This window comes from Notechis scutatus, chromosome 5, assembly GCF_049901735.1.
Source record: "Notechis scutatus isolate UNSWTSFEM ecotype Mainland chromosome 5, rNotScu1.2, whole genome shotgun sequence".
In the NCBI taxonomy this organism is placed as follows: Eukaryota; Metazoa; Chordata; class Lepidosauria; order Squamata; family Elapidae; genus Notechis; species Notechis scutatus.
Genome location: NC_142013.1, coordinates 64,921,507 through 64,938,051, shown reverse-complemented (window position 1 = coordinate 64,938,051; position 16,545 = coordinate 64,921,507). Strand labels below are relative to the sequence as shown.

The following is a 16,545-nucleotide window of genomic DNA, read 5'->3' as shown; positions in this document are numbered from 1 at the left end:
ACCATTCTGACAGAGTACCATTGAAAAGGGCATTCCCAAACTCATTTGGAAAGATGGTATCTGAACAGATTTTTAACTTGGCACCCAATGTTACTTGATTTTCTTTAAAAAAAATTGCAGACATTCCTAAAATAGCTTAGCTTTTGCCTCTGTCACTACTGTGAGTCTGTAGAGCATCTAAGGAGTAATATCCAGACCCACCAACATGAGAATACATACTAAATTTTATTTTGAGATTACTGATACCTAGTCTAATAACTACATAATGTTGGATACATAGTAGTAAGTTCTTTTTAATTTAAATGTTTACAGCTCTTTCTGAAAAAAAAACAAAAAATGTTTAGAAAGAGGTCCCTGTATATTCAAGTACTTGTCTTAATTTGGCATAATTTCTAAAATTGCAGTATTCTGGCATTGACTATTAGATCATCCTTTTTTCCTCTGGTAGTACATTTAAATGAATAGCTGCCAAGTAAAGAAGCTTTTATTCTTTAGTACAAAGCAGTCTTCTCTTTGTTCAGGTATAAAACATGTCTCAGTTATTTTTAAGGTTAGTAATAATAGTAGTAATTACATGGTCCTTTATCAACATTTTCTTAATTGCCGTGTGTTATTTACATGTGATAACAAAAAAACAGCATTTTACTAGCTTTCAGATAGCTTGGGTGATGTCACTAGCATAATTTATAAGATGACTAATTAAAATGAATGAGCTTGCTAAAATGTCTTCAGCATTTCAGTATGAATGTTATTAAAATATTCTGTGCAGCAACAATAACTCTCTGTGCAAAAACTGGATCTATTAAATACAGTAGGCATCATTTTCTATAGTTGATTTAGAGTTAATCTGCTTCCTGTTAAAGATGAGACTACTTAATGTCAGCAAAGTTTCTGTATTCTGTGGTTTACTTATTATAAAAATATAATAAGGAGTCCATGATATCTTGTGAACATTTCAAAAATTACATTAACACATGCACAAATTGACAAATTTTTCACATGCAGATCTGACCCAAGGGGAACAACTTTCTGTTTCATTCAAAATAAAGAGTGGATTGATTTGGGTCTTAATCTGTTACTTTAGTCTTAGAATTAATATAGATTTAATTAATAGTCATATTTTATATTATTTAAATTTATATTATCAACCACACTATTGCACCAAGTTTGTGTGGTGTAAGATAGTAAAGTTTATATTTATGTAATTTATGCTGTCCTAGAATCCTTCCAGATTGAGACAGGCATGGAGCCTATTAATTAAATAAATGAATCATCAATCAATCATATCATGGTAAGATTTAGCTTTCCTGTGACAGCACAAAGATCCTTTGATAACTGTTCTTAAGGGACAGGTCCTTATGATGTTGCCTTCATCTCATTTCTAGGCCACTAGAGCTGTTTCTACTTTTTTATTTTGTTTGTTCCTCAGTAAATTTAAAACAAAATCTCTTTAAACATTCTGCATATAGTAATTTTCTGAATCAAGGAGTTCCATAGCTCTGTCATCATCAGAATCAATGCTGAAAAGTCTCCATCTCTTTTTCAAAGCAACCCTTTGAATTGCACTCATTAACGAAGTACTGGAAGCCAGTACATATTGCAATATGCTTGTGTTGTTGAGTGTTCACCTACAACAGGGACCAACTGAAGTATTCTAATGATCTTTAGGGGCTACTACATGTATAGCATATTAAAGTAGCCAAAACAATCAGTGGTAAGAGTATAAGCCACTGATTTTTCAGCTTGGAAATAATGTTTTCCTTTTTCTGAAACAAAATGTCATGTCCGTCGTGGAAGAAGACTCGGAGCCAGTGACTTAGTTTCAGCTCTTTATTTGCTCTGAGATCGGCTCGGCTCGAAAAGGGAAAAGCGGCGGCTTTTATTCTTTTGGCCGCGGCAGCTGCGGCCAATGACACCGCTTTGAATCTCCCGTGATTAGTTTCCACCAATCGCGGGAGATTCACGGCGGGCCAATCACTGCGGCTCGCTCGGCCAATCAGCTCGCCGCGCATCTTGTCCAATCACCGCACGGCATTTATGAGTATGTAAAGGACTGTACAGAACACAAAACTTAGTTTACAGACCATCTAGAGTGTTTTGAGACTGTTCTGGGAATTCATATTCAGAGACAGAAATTTACTGAGCTGCAATTGGCGGATCTAGTTTATTATGGAAATGCCTCCCACCTATCCAATTCCTGTACATTGCAATTCCATAGTCATTCTGGCTCTGGCTGTAAATGAGCTGGATAGTTTCCATTTACAATAGAATATCAAACTCCTTAGAGATCATCAGATCAGCCCACCAGGCATTTTGTGTGTGTAGAGGGCTGTCTATACGGGTATACAAGAACTCAGAATATTGTAAAATGTGTGACACAGACAAATCTAGATAACAGGCAGGTAGTTAGAAGACCCTCTTGGCCTGACCAAATCTTTTCAGGGGTAAAACTGGTTTCAGGAAGAAAGTAAAGGAAGATCCAGAGGAATAGTGTAAATGAGCTCCCTTGTTCAGACTCTTCTGCTTTGCATTCAAATTTGCTATTTTGGTCACTGAAGCAGACTTTGTGGGGAGGTAGGTTGACAAAGGTATATTGATTTTCTATTCCTCTGACCAGTCCCTGTCAAAAGAAGCAATCAGTCTCTGTTAGAAGGAGCACATAGCAAGTAATAAAAACTAAAGCTAAACAAATAATAACAAGTAAAGCTTGAATCTCCAGTCCCACACTCAGGAGACAGAATTCATTTCTTTTGGTCTTGTTGGCTAAAAGGTAAATGATGGCAGGAACCCATGAATTGCTTCTCTGAATTGTTGAATGTGTTGCATTGTATAAATGACTGCCTGGATTCATTGCTGAGGCACAGGAAAATCATGCTGTGTGGACAGCACATGTCTATTTTTTCATGTTTTAAATATTTTATTTGATTACAGAATAAAATACAAAAGCAAATAGGAGAAGGGGAAAAAAGTGAAGGGGAGAGAGGAAAAAAACCATTGACTTCTGATGCCCTCTGTTGCAGTAGAATAAAGCATTAACTTTGAACTTCAACCTTTTACTTTTCCATAATAATATGAACTAGCCATTTCTACACAACAAATCAATCTAATCAATAAAACCCAAAATCATAGTTTCATTTTGTTCACTTCAAGCACAAACTCTAGAAGCTGTTTCCATGTAGCAACAAAAGTACTTATATTCTTTTCTGTGATCAAAATGATCAATTCAGCCATCTCTGCCAACTCCATCAGCCTCTGTAGCAGGGGTGAGCTTCAATTTTTTTAGCAAGGGGCTCTCTGCCCTAATGACTGGCTGGGTGGGCATGGCTGGGTGGTCATATGGCTAGGTGGTCATGTGATTGGGTGGGCATGGCTACATGGTCATGTGTCTGGGTGGGTGTAGCCAACTCAACATCTCTTCTTTGTCCTAATTACCTAAAAAAGATATATACCCAAAAGTTGTTTATTATTTTGTGCATTTAATACTTAAGTAAAAGAGTGGGTGAAACCAGGCTTAATAGCAGTGACTGTGAGAGGGATCTTGGAGTCTTAATGGACAACCAGCTAAATATGCGCTAGCAGTATGCAGAGGCAGCCAAAAAGCCATTGCAATCCTAAATTGCATTAACAGAGGGATACAATTAAGATCAAGCAAGGTACTAATACCACTCTATAAACTTAAGCCTTAGTAAGACCACACCTAGAGGACTGCATCCAGTTTTGGTCACCACACTATAAAAAAGATGTTGAGACTCTAGAAAAAGTGCAGAAGAGAGCAACCAGGAAACTGGAGACTAAAACAAGTGAAGAGAAGGACCAGGGGAGACATGATAGCAGTGTTCCAGTATTTGAGGGGCTGCCACAGGGAGGAAGGGGTCAAGCTATTTTCCAAGGTACCTGAAGGCCAGACAAGGAATAATGGATGGAAACTGAACAAGGAGAGATTCAACCTGGAAATAAGGAAAAATTTTCTGACAGTGAGAACACTCAACCAATGGAACAGCTTGCCTTCAGAAGTTGTGGGAGCTTCATCACTGGAGGCTTTCAAAAAGAGACTGGATTGTCTTCCAGTTTGAAAGGCTTCGGCGGCGGCAGGAATCCACGATCGTGTGCGCCACTGGCATGCCCCCGATCCAGCTGGATTTGGGGGTTAATAGTAACCCCGTAGAGGTGACTGAAGATAGAGGAGGTCCAGCAGGGGTTCGGGGGGATCGCAACCCCCCTCCTCAGCTGACTGAACTCCTTTCTCCAAAAGCGGTGGAGTGGTGGTCAGTAATGGCCGCCACAAAGAAACTTCCACCCAGACAAGACTGTGCAGGAGGAAGCAGAGAAAGTGAAAGTTTTTGGCTGAACCGGGATAACAAGTAACATCTAAATACCCTGGAAATTCAACTCTTTTAAGATACATTGTTCCCTAAGATCGTAAAAAAGCAGCGGAAGAAAGTTAAAAGGGAAAGTTTTTTTTTTCTTCTCACTCTCCTTCCCTATGGAAATAGCAGAAGGAAATCAGAAAAACCCGTCTTGGCAACAGAAGGTAATTAAATTTGAAAAATAAAACCAAGGGGGTATTAAAGATTTCTGAACACTGGAATCAAAGATTTAAAAATGCTTTTTTTGCTATAAGTGGGAAGGGAGAGATAAAGAACTTATATTAAGACTTTGCTGGAGGAGATTGCTTGGAGCTTATAAGACTAGAGATAAATTGTAATAAGACTTCAAAAAAATACATTTTGGAACTTTGCAATTGATTCTACCCCAAGAAGAGAAAGTACAAAAAGAAGAAAGTGCTAAATGAAACAGTTCCTGTTGATTAGGGTTGCTTGGTGACTTTGGGATGTTTGGAAACTATTTTTTGAAAGACTAATAACTTTTGGGTTGTTTAAAAAATTTCACAATGGCATTATCTCTTGAAGAATTGAAAATGGAATTTCAAAAGTTAAGAGAAGAGGGACAAGAAGGGAAGGGCTCTTCTGGATCTGTTTTCCACTTTTTGGAAATGGTGATTTCTACCTACCAGGAATTACAACAATAAAGCTGGGATGAAGAAGAAGAAGCCATCTTTAATGAACAAATAACTTTAGTTGAGGAAGAATAGGAAAAGAAGGGAAAGAGAATGGAGAATTTAAGACTTAAAAAAACAACCAAAAAAAGGGAAAATAAGGTGAAAAATCGATACAATGTCAGAAAGCAACAGAAAAGAGGAATACAACAGAGAGGGGAGATTAAGAGGGTGGAGACTAAGAGATGGGGGGGTAAAAAGGCTAGATTGGACAAGAAAGGAAAGGGAAAAGGGAAAAGAAGTCACAAAGGCTTGAAACAAGATGTAAAAAAACAGATCTTTTTCAGAGACAAAGGGTAAAATATAAATTAAAAAGAGATTCTGCAAGAGCACATAAGATTGTATTGTAGTATTGCATTTGAAATAGAGTTAGAAAATTGGAACATTATATGATTTAATAAAATCTTAAAGGAAATATATAAAATGTTTAAGATTTAATGATAGAGTTTAATTTGCTTTGGATTATTGTTTCAACTATATTATAAACGTATTATTTTCTTATTTTAAAATGTATGTAGAATGTACTAAGCAGAATCAGAATGGAAATTATACATTATTTTAAGTGTTAAATCTAGGGGAAAGATAGACCCCAGGAAGAGAAAGTTTAAAAATAAGAAAGGCTAAATGAAATAGTTTGTGTTTACAGAAGAGAGTGGACCAAGAGGGTGGAGATTAAGAGATGGGGGGGGGGGGGGTAAAAAGACTAGGATTACAAAAGAGATTCTGCAAAAGTACATAAGATTGTATTTTTGTATCTTTATTTGAAATAATGTTAGAAAATTGGATCTTTATATGATTTAACAAAATACTAAAATGCATAAATGATAAAGTTTAATATACTATGGATTATTGTTTTAACTATATTATAAATTTATTATTATTTTTATCTTAAAATGTAGTAGGTAGTTTTAGAATGTGCTAAGCAGAATCAGAATGAGAATTATATATTATTTTAAGTGTTAAATTTAGGGGAAAGATATAGAAGCGTCATACTTCAATTAGTGATTACAGGAGAAATATTGTGTTAATAAGAAAAGAAAAATAGATTATTACAGAACGGACAAAAGATATCAGTATAATGATTTAAATTGAGATGAAATAAATAAAATAGAATTAAGAGAGTGAAAAGAGGGGAGAAGTCATACAGAAAATATAGAATGGTAAATAAGATATGAAATGGTATATAAAGTGAGCATGAATTTGATTTATGTCTGTACCAAAAGATGTAACCTGGGACTAGGCCGCTTTCCAAAAAGACGTTTTATGTTTTTATGTTTTGTGTTTTGTTTGTGTATGTTTGTTTATTGAAAATTAATAAAATTCTTTTATATAAAAAAAAGAGACTAGATTGCCATTTGTCAGAAATGGTGTAGGGTCTCCTGCTTCAGTGGGGGTTTGGACTAGATGACCTCCAAGGTCTCTTCCAACTCTATTAATCTGTTAAATCTGACAAAAACTGGTAAAGTTGCTCCCTGCCCCTACTTCGCAAAAGTGTTTAAAAGTAAAAGCCCATTATGGTAGCTTTGCAAGAACAAAAGGCTGCTCTGTCCTTGATGCCCATTAAAGGTTGAGGGAAACTCAGTTCTGCCTCCATGTTAGAGTGTTGGAAGAATTTCCAGGTCCGTTCCAGCTAGGAGAAGCTGACAATAAAAATTTAGAGACAGCAAGCTACTGAAAAGCAGGTTTTATTACAGGAAGACAATACAGTGATAGCAAAGTGACTTCAGCATTCCTGCCTTGCAAGGCAAAGGTCTGGGTTTCTGAGTTGCAATTTTATATATATATTTTTACCCTGGGGCGAGGCAAACTAATGGCAATACAAACTAATGGTTCCTTCTTTGTTTTTGATATCTGTCCGGAGCTTCCCTTCCTGCCTCAAGAGGTACTTCTTTTGTCCAGTTTCTATTATGGGAGATAATCCCATCGGGGCAGCCCAGGAGTTTCTGATGAGTTACATGATTCTTATTATTTGGGAAATAATCCCCCCAGAGGCAGGTCAGGGAATTTCTAGTGGCTATGTTATCTGATTTTCTCAATGGCTCTCTGTGCAAGCACAGAGTGGATTGTTTATCTAGCTTGCAACACTTTTACGAGGTGTGAAATGTTCTTGGCTGAATGCCCAGAAGTTCAATTAAGCCTATTAAGAGTTTTCCCTTGCTGCCTGGGGGAAAGGAAAAAAGTGGTGAAAAGGTGTCAATTTATTATTCCAGTGTGGCTGCTTGTCTTTCTGAGGTTTTGGGGGCTTGCCGTGCCCCACAGAGTCTTAACTAGAGGATTTTATTTATTTATTTATTTATTTTTATTTATTTTATTTATTTATTTGATTTGTCAATTGTTTACAAGATAATAAGTATAAGTGTATACATAGTTGTGAATACATGAGATGGGTACATATAAGAAAAATAAAAGAATAGAGAAACAATAGGACAGGGACGGTAGGCACGTTGGTGCGCTTTATGCACGCCCCTACAGACCTCTTAGGAAAGGGGTGAGGTCAATGGTAAACAGTCTAAGGTTAAAGTTTTTGGGGTTTGGGGAAGAGACTACAGAGTCGGGTAGAGTATTCCAGACATTGACTACTCTATTGCTGAAGTTGTATTTCCTGCAATCAAGTTTGGTGCGGTTTACTTTGAGTTTGTATCTATTGTGTGCTCTTGTGTTGTTATGGTTTGCCCGAGCTCCTGTGAACCCATAGCAGTCCAGCCTTGGTCCATGGTGGCAGTTGAAATGTCCTTCCATTTTTGTGCATGCAGTAGTCTTGCTGCTGTCAACATACTGTATATAAGATCAAAGTTCCATTTTGTTCCCAAGTCTTTTTCCATTAAACCCAAAAGAAAAGTTTCTGGTTTCATCTTTATCTTTGATTTAAAAAATTTATGTATTGAAATATGAATCTTTCTCCAAAATGTCTTTGCTTTACCACATGTCCACCATAAATGATAAATGATTTACTTTTACATTTCCAACATTCATTTGAAATCCCTTTAAACATTCTTGATAACTTATCCGGTGTTAAATACCTGTGATATGTCATATTATAAAATTTTTCTTTTAAATTATAATTTAGTGTGAATGTTAAATCTTTTGTCCACATATTTTCCCATTGTACAAGCATCACATTATATCCAAAGTTTCTTGCCCACTGAATCATACAATGTTTTACATGTTCACTTTCCAAATTCAGTTTCAGTAACATTTTATAAATCTTAGCAATAATATGTTCATCACTACCACACAATAAGATTTCCAATTCATTTTTAACGAAATCATGACTCTTTTTATCTAGTTTAAATCTTTCTTTCAGTTGTGGATATGTAAACCAATGGCAAACAGCTAGCTCTTCCCTCAACTTTAGGGTAAAGTCACTGGAGTTGAAACATATTATTTTATTATAAGCCCACTAGTCTGGCATCACCTCCATTTTTTTTTCTTAAAAAAAGCTTCTTGGGGAGACACTGAAAGAGACAATTTCATAGAAGACCTTGTTTTATATTTATTCCAAACTCTTAGTATGGCACATCTAGCAAAGTGATTATTGAAATCAATATTAACTTTTACTTTGTCATACCATAGATAGCCATGCCTGTTCTGACCAAGGCTTCCTGAGATTGTAATTAAGCACATGCTTTGTCCAAACAACTCTTATTTTATTTCAACACTGGGAATTTTGTTCATTCCCTGCTCATAATGAGTCCCAAACAGTCCCTCGAGATAAGCACCCACCGTTATCTTCTTTGAATTGCTGCCAACAACTAAAGTGCCAAATTAACTGTAAAAAAACAACTGAAGTACAAAGTCCACACAGGGCTTTAAGGTTTATTTGAACAGAGCGAACGACTTTGCTTCCTTCAAAGGTTTCTCTACCTTTGCACTTCCTTTATACCTTAGGGGAGGGGCAATCACCTCCAAGCCTTACTCCTGAATTGCCCCTTTTGTCTTAGCTGCTTTTGCCTGCTAGCAGCTCTGCACACACATGCACTGGGAACAGGTTCCCCTTGTTCCTCTGGCTCACTGCTGCCAGATTCTGGAGGTTCTGGAGTCAGTACATAACTCCAGATGATCCTGGCCCAATCTCTGTATCAGACGCAGGACCCTCATCCGAGTCCTCCACAGACTCTATTGGCCTGGGATAATTTATAATCCATTTCTTCCATCTTTTTTTCTGTTTGTTCAGTCTTTGTTTCTATTCTCTGCTTAGTTTTTGTTATTGTCTGTTGGATATTCACAATCTTTTCATCCATTTTACATATCTCCCATTTAATCTCTCCCATTTCACTTTTAATCATCTCATGATTTTTGGACATAATTTCCTTATTTTTGGTTATTGCTTCCTGGATCAAAAGTAGAATTGCTTGCATATTGTGTGTTGAGCTTGACTTCTCCAAGGCTAACATGGTTTCTATCAAGCACTGATTCGAAGGTGATGATGAGTGTGTAGTTGTCAATGTGGCTTTCTTTCCTATCTTGGATATAATCAATATACTTGTCATCTCCAATGGTCTGAAAGTATTTCTCCAAATTAACAAACACAATAATTATTTTTACCGTGTAATGAATTTTTTTCTCCCCCCCCTCTTGTTATGCCACCTTCCACTCTTTAATGTTATATTAATAAAGTTATCAATAAGGATAAACCCACAATCCCAACAGAATTTATGTAGATCTAGTCAGTTACCATGTGAATAATTAATAATAATTAGTTAATAATTAATAATTAAATAGTTAATAATTAGTAATTAAATAGTTAATAAATGGTAAGCATTCTTAAATAATAATTTAAATAATATAGAGTAAGAATTAATTCCTTGTGCATCTTAGTGATAAGCGCTTCCTCTGTTTCTTCTTCCTTAGTCCGTAAAATTTATAATCCACTTTCGATTATTCCACACTGTTGTTATAATCGTTTGGGTAATTTTACAGATCAAAGTTTATAATCCACCATGATCCCAAAGTCCCTCAGTTTGTTAAGCTTTTCTCCAAGACAGCACCAAATTAATATACAATTCCCAGGTTCATCAAAAAATATTTCTCTTATTTTTTGTCACTCTTGCACCTTCAAATTAGTTAGTGTCCTCTCTAGAGATCACCAGAACCTTTATGTAAACTTTGTGGATATTACATCAGTCACTTCCCTTTATTATGCACTCTTCTGGTCAATAGATGGTGCTCTTACTCCTTTTTTTCTCATTAAGTCCGAAATCAGTCCCACCACAGTTATAAAAAAGACGTATTCTCAATAATCTTGATCTTAGATTTTTTTAGTATTCTTAGCAAATATTTAGTCTAGGTTTTCCTGCTCTATCTCCATTTCTTTACAGTCCTTTTATTATTCTTTCCAGATCTGTCAGTGACTCTGACAACTCAGTCTCTGCTAGTCTTGTGGAGCAGAAATCCTGCTCTTCTTTTGAGTCCCACTTTCCTTCTTTTCAATTATTATCTCGGGATAAATTTGCTTGCAACAGTTTAGAAAATTCTCACCAGTACATCCATGTTGTTCTTTGATTTGATCTTCCTGTCTCTCAACTAGCTGTCACAGCTTTGAGTTGGCCATATTGTCTTCTCTCCTGTCAGCTCCAAGAAGTTTCCCCTTGTTCTAGCGGGAGATTGCCTTTCTCCACACAGACTTCAGGGCTTCCCCTATATTTTTGTTAACCACTCCGGGGTTAACCATACCCATCGAGGGTTGTCAAACAGGCGAAATCAGATGGGAATAACAGAGCCTCATTTCCTTGATCCACTCCACTGTGACGTCTCTGCCAGAAGTCCCTTTCTCTTCCCTTCTATGCAGGGAAGTCAATGCTCTTTGACTTGTGTGGACAAACTATCAGTGCCTGCTTTGCACTTTAGCAACCGTTCTTTCCTTACTAGTCACCATGCCTTTCTTTGCTTTCTCAGATTTTGGCCTGCATGAATGCTTTCACTCCCTTGCCATATTATGTTCTTTGGCACCAGACCCCCTTTTCCCCTTTGTTGTGGCAATTGCTCTGAGTTTATAATAATTTGTGCAACAGGTGAACAAGTTTTTCTATTGTTCCTTTCAATATTCTAGATTTTGTGCTTGAGGTGGAAAATAATGAAAATTTGACTACTTTTATTAATTAGATTGGTTTGTTGTTATAGAAATAGTATTGCAAGATCCAATCTGGATCAGTCATGAGGACCAGAGGTTTACTCTTATGGCTAGTATATATTATTATGTAAAAGTAAAAAAGTTAAGGATGTATGTTATCTTATTCTACTGCACTAAACAAAGTCAAAAGTCAATGCTTTTCTTTTCTTTTCTCCTTTTCTTATACACCTTCTCCTCTTCCCTTGTTCCTCCCCTACTTTCCCACTGTTTGTAATTTATATTTTGATAGACTAATAAAATGCGGAACTGAAAAAGAATCATTTTTATTTATTGTACTTTAATTTATACAAGCCACATTTTTCTTCCTAGCATTTTCCTGCAAGTGCAGGGTCCAAGGTTTTTTTTTCCTCCTGGATCAACCAAGTATTGATCCTTTTGGTTTTTATTATGGTACCTTAACTCCTTGACCAAACTAACTCTCCAATACAAGCCAATATCAAATCCAGTTGTGTGAATGTGTGGGTGGCTGCATAAATGATGGTGACATCCAGGGGTGGGATTCTACCAGTTTGGTCTAGTTCGGTAGAACCAGTTGTTACGATTCTCTGTAGTTCAGAGAACCAGTAAATTGGGCCTCTGGCTGGCCCCGCCCCTCTCCATCCACTTCTCTGCTCCCTTCCCAGTCAGTCCTTATTGCGCATGCACAACATCACTGCCTGCAGCCTGCTTTTGCCCGCCTGCCAGGCCAGCCATTGCTGCCTGCCTTCCACTGCGGCCCAACCTGATCTGATCTTCTTGCATGAGTAAGGCTCTGCAAGCCCCGCTTGCCTATCTGACACCATCGGTCACCTTTGCCCCACCACCACCACTTGCCATTTGCCCCTCCCCCCACCACTTGCCTTTTGCTGCCACTGCCAGTCGCCTTCCCCCCCAGCACTTGCCTTTTGCTGGGGAACACGTGAAGAGGCTCATGTCGGCTCTGGCCAAGTCAGCGGTTGCTTCTCTCACCTGCTGCTCCAGTTGAGGGAGTAAGAGAATCTTTCCTGACACAGGAAAAAGCCTGCAAGTTCCACTCCCATCAGGAAATGATTCCTGGGCAGCAGACAAGTAGCCAGGTTGAATCCTGTTTCTCTCTGCTGCCTGGGAGCAGTTTCCCAATGGGAGGGGGACTTGCAGGCTTTTTGCTGTGCTGGGAAAGACTCTCTCTCCCAGCTGGAGCAGCAGGTGAAAGAAGCAGCCGTTGACCTGGCCAGAGCCAACACGAGCCTCTCCACATGTTCCTTCCTGCTGTTCAAGCCATGACCAGCCAGTCACGTGACAAAGCCATGCCCAGCCAGTCACGTGACCACCAAAACACGCCCAGCCAGTCACATGACCACCAAACCACACCCGCAAATTAAGCCACGCCCACAGAACTGGTTGCTAAGAAATTTGAATCCCACCCCTGAATAAAATAGTCAAGCCATATTAGTCTTAAATTAGTTACAGATACCAAGTCTTTGCATGAAAAGAAGCCACATCAATTTGCTATGTATGTGCATTTGTAAGCTACCTAGATCAGTGTTTCTCAACCTTGGCAACTTTAAGATGTGTAGACTCTGACTCCTAGAATTTTCCAACCAGTTCTTCTTTCATTTCAATATCTTAAATAATATGTTTTATAATTGTTTTTTAAAAACATTTTGGAATTTGACTGGATAATACTTACCTGGCATAATGTTTAGAAATTCCCACTGTGCTGGGATACTCTTATTCAAATATACCAGTTTCTGGGCTCCACAATCCTCAAGAGAATATGTATATCCCAGATAAATAGAATAGAATAGAATAACAGAGTTGGAAGGGACCTTGGAGGTCTTGTTTTTTGTGGTGCTCTTTTTGATAGTTTGGACTGTTTTTCCCCTTTGTGTAAAGACAGATGCAAAAAATGAATTAAGTTGTTCTGCTCTCTCCCTGTTGCTTGTCACTTTCTTTCCACTTTCTCCCAGCAATGGGCCAATTGTTTCCTTTACTTTTTTCTTACTTTTAACATGTTGAAAGAAGCTGTTTTTGGTTATTTTTTACTTTTGTTGCAAGCCTTTGTTCATTGTGAGCCTTAGCTTTCCTCACTTCATCTTTACAGGCTCGGGCTATTTGCTGATATCCTGCCTTAGTTATTTGCCCCTCCTTCCACTTTTTATACTTGTTCTTTTTGTCTTTCAATTTGTCAGAGATTTCTTTATGCAGCCATGCTGGTTTCTTTTGAGAGTGGTAATTTTTCTTCTTCACTGGTATTGTGCTAGACTGGGCTTTTATAATCTCACTTTTTAAAATTTCCCAAGCTTCTTGAATTGTTTTCCCCTTGAGGAATCTCAACCAAGCTCTCTCTAAGTTTATTGAAATTAGCTCTCTTAAAATCCAAGACCCTAGTTAGACTTTGTTCTACTACTTGTGCTTGCATAATGTTGAATTCCAATATTGCATGATCACCTGCCTCCAAGGTTCCTGTAGCTTCAACACTTTCTATCATTTCATCTCTGTTAGTGAGAATTAAGTCCAATATGGCTGATCCCCTTGTTCCCTTCCCTACTTTTTGGGAAACAAAGTTGTCTGCTAGGTTTGTTAGGAACTTATTGGATCTTCCACTTGGTGCAGAATTTGTCTCCCAGTTGATGTCAGAGTAGTTGAAATCTTCCATTACTAATGTGATGTGCTTCCTACATACCTTAGTTAGCTGACTAGCAAAAAGTTCATCTATTTCCTCTGTTTGACTGACTGCATCAATATGTCTGATCTGATCTAATTTAATCTAATCTAATCAATTCCATAGCTACTTTGATTCCCATGATTATATAGAATATTCTTCTGTATGCCAGTCACTCCAAACAGATGCAGAAAAAGATGCAGTCCTTAAACCCTAGTTGGCTACTATCCTTTCCAGATTATTTTGTCATTGGCATGTCATTGTCTACTGTAGGAAACAGGAACATTGGCGAGCTAGAGACTTCAGTCTGATCTGTTAGATCTATTCTTCTGGTTGGTTGCAGTGGTAGTATGCTACCGGTTCAGACTGATTCAGCTGACCTGGTGGTAAAAAAAAGCCGATGATCAGTTGAGAGGAGGAAAAAAATCCTCCATCAGCTGAGAGGAAAAAGGAGAGGAAAGCGCAGGATCAGCCCTCCCACCCGCCCCTGTGCTTTTTCTCTTTATCCTCACAGCTGATTGGTGCTGCAGGTCTCAGCTGGTGTGGGGAAAGCTGTGGGCCGGCTTTAGGCAAAGCACACCCACCAAGCCACACCCACAGAACCAGTGGTAAAACAATTTGAATCCCACCACTGGTTGGTTGGGTTTTTTGGCTGCTGTGTCCTGTTACTTATTTTGTCCACAGAAACTCTGGCAGGTGCTTCTTTGGCAGGAGTCAATAAATTGGCAACAAGAATAGCAGCAGAGGAGCAGAGAAGAGCAAGTATGCCAGAACATTTCAGTCTTTTCACCTTTAAGGAAAGTCTTTAAGGAACTGTTCGTGTTCTCTATCCAATATACAAGAAAGAGACAGTTCTGCTTCCACATAAACAGTTCACATTGGTAGCCTCAGGCAGGAGTGAGTCAAGCTGGAGTTGTAGTCAGCTTTTGCTTCTTTGAAAGCTATTACAAAAAAGCATCCCACTAAATATTTCTATGACATGTACTGATTTCTCTATGTTGCCTTGGTTACTAGGTACTAGTTAATGTCAATGAAATTTTTAATTTTAGCTGCATTGCTCAAATAAGCACGTATTTATTTTATTTTTATTTATTTATTTATTTTTGTCAACTGCTTACAAAATAATAGGTATAAGTAAAAACATAGTTATGAATACATGGATACATATAAGAAAAATAAAAAATAAAAATAAAAGAAACAATAGGACAGGGATGGTAGGCACGTTGGTGCACTTATGCATGCCCCCTACAGACCTCTTAGGAAAGGGATGAGGTCAATAGTAGACAGTCTAAGGTTAAAGTTTTTGGGGTTGGGGAAGAAAGCACAGAGTCAGGTAGAGTATTCCAGACATTGACCACTCTGTTGCTGAAGTCGTATTTCCTGCAATCAAGTTTGTTGCAATTAACCTTGAGTTTGTATCTATTGTTTGCTCTTGTGTTGTTATGGTTGAAGCTGAAGTATTCATTGACAGATAGGACATTGCAATGTATGATTTTATATACTATACTTAGATCGGACTGAAGGCGGTGTAGTTGTCAGCATTTACTATATGCTTTGACGTTATTTTTAAACAACTTTTTTGCAAAGAGCTGTGGGTTACTTTGAGAAAGCTACTATAATGATTATGATATATGAGTCACAAGTGCATTGCCCTCTTTTATCATGGTCAATGAAGGGAGCAGAAAGTTCAGACCCACTGACAGAAGTCACTGTTGCCACCAGGCCTGGAGGTTAGACTTTAATAAATGCCTCTTGTTCACTTCCTCTAAATATACACTGCTACTATGTGATCATTTTTAGTAGTACAAAAGCACCAAACTAATTGACAACATCACAGATGCAAATGATGCTGTCCATTTTAAAGAACTTTGCATAATGCTCTTATGATTAGTCAGGCAATTACAATATGAATTGCATGTCATTATTAATCATTTTAATAACTCTGGTATACTAAATTTAGATCATTTCAAAACCCTAAATCAAGATTTTCCTTTTCATTTTGGTCACCACACACCTGAGATTTCCCTTTTTTCTCCTCAATTGTGGCTTAAATTCTATAATTGTTTTAAAATTTAGGCTATGCAATTGCTAATGCATTCACTTAAAAAAAAAAAAAGAATATGGATTTTTTTCATTGATTTATTCAATGTGATAGGTATTTCTGATATATATTTTAAGCAAGAAGGGAGGTCCTAAAATGAAAGTTGACACTGTACAATTGTAAATGTTGTACCTGATATTTCACCATAGATCAAACTCCCATTTATAACAGCCCAATCCAAAACAGCAAACAAACAAGCAGTATTTCTGAGGTAAATCCCCTTCATTGCTATGTCTGCAGGGCTACATTAAAAAGACAAAATGTACAGTATTTTCTCGAAGAGCTCAGTGGAGAAGTATCGAGGGAGATCTGCTAGCAGAAACAAGGCTTTTTGGCAAACTGTATGTGCACTCTCTTCTGTGCTCTGCATATTGATAAGCTTAAATTGCTGATTTTCTTTTGACACTTCAGAAATGTAAAATAAATGCCAACTTTCAGGAGAGAGAAACCATGGCATTTGCTCTTCTTTTTTATTTATATCCTCCATTTGTGTGAGCCACAGAACAGATCTGGGAAGAAGCCAAAAAGAAGAAAAGAAAAAGCAATATATCTGAAGAAACAATTTAGATTCAAATGACAGTGTGTTTTTTGGTTTCCTTCATTAGCTCTCCTAAACATTAGGTCAGCCTGCACCC

At 37.5% G+C, this 16,545-nt stretch overlaps 1 protein-coding gene across 1 annotated transcript in view; it reads left to right on the top strand.

The window, feature by feature from the left end:
- The window catches only part of IL1RAPL1 (interleukin 1 receptor accessory protein like 1), a 1,416,302-nt gene that overhangs the window by 1,144,869 nt on the left and 254,888 nt on the right, over window positions 1-16,545 (top strand). The window lies entirely within an intron of this gene.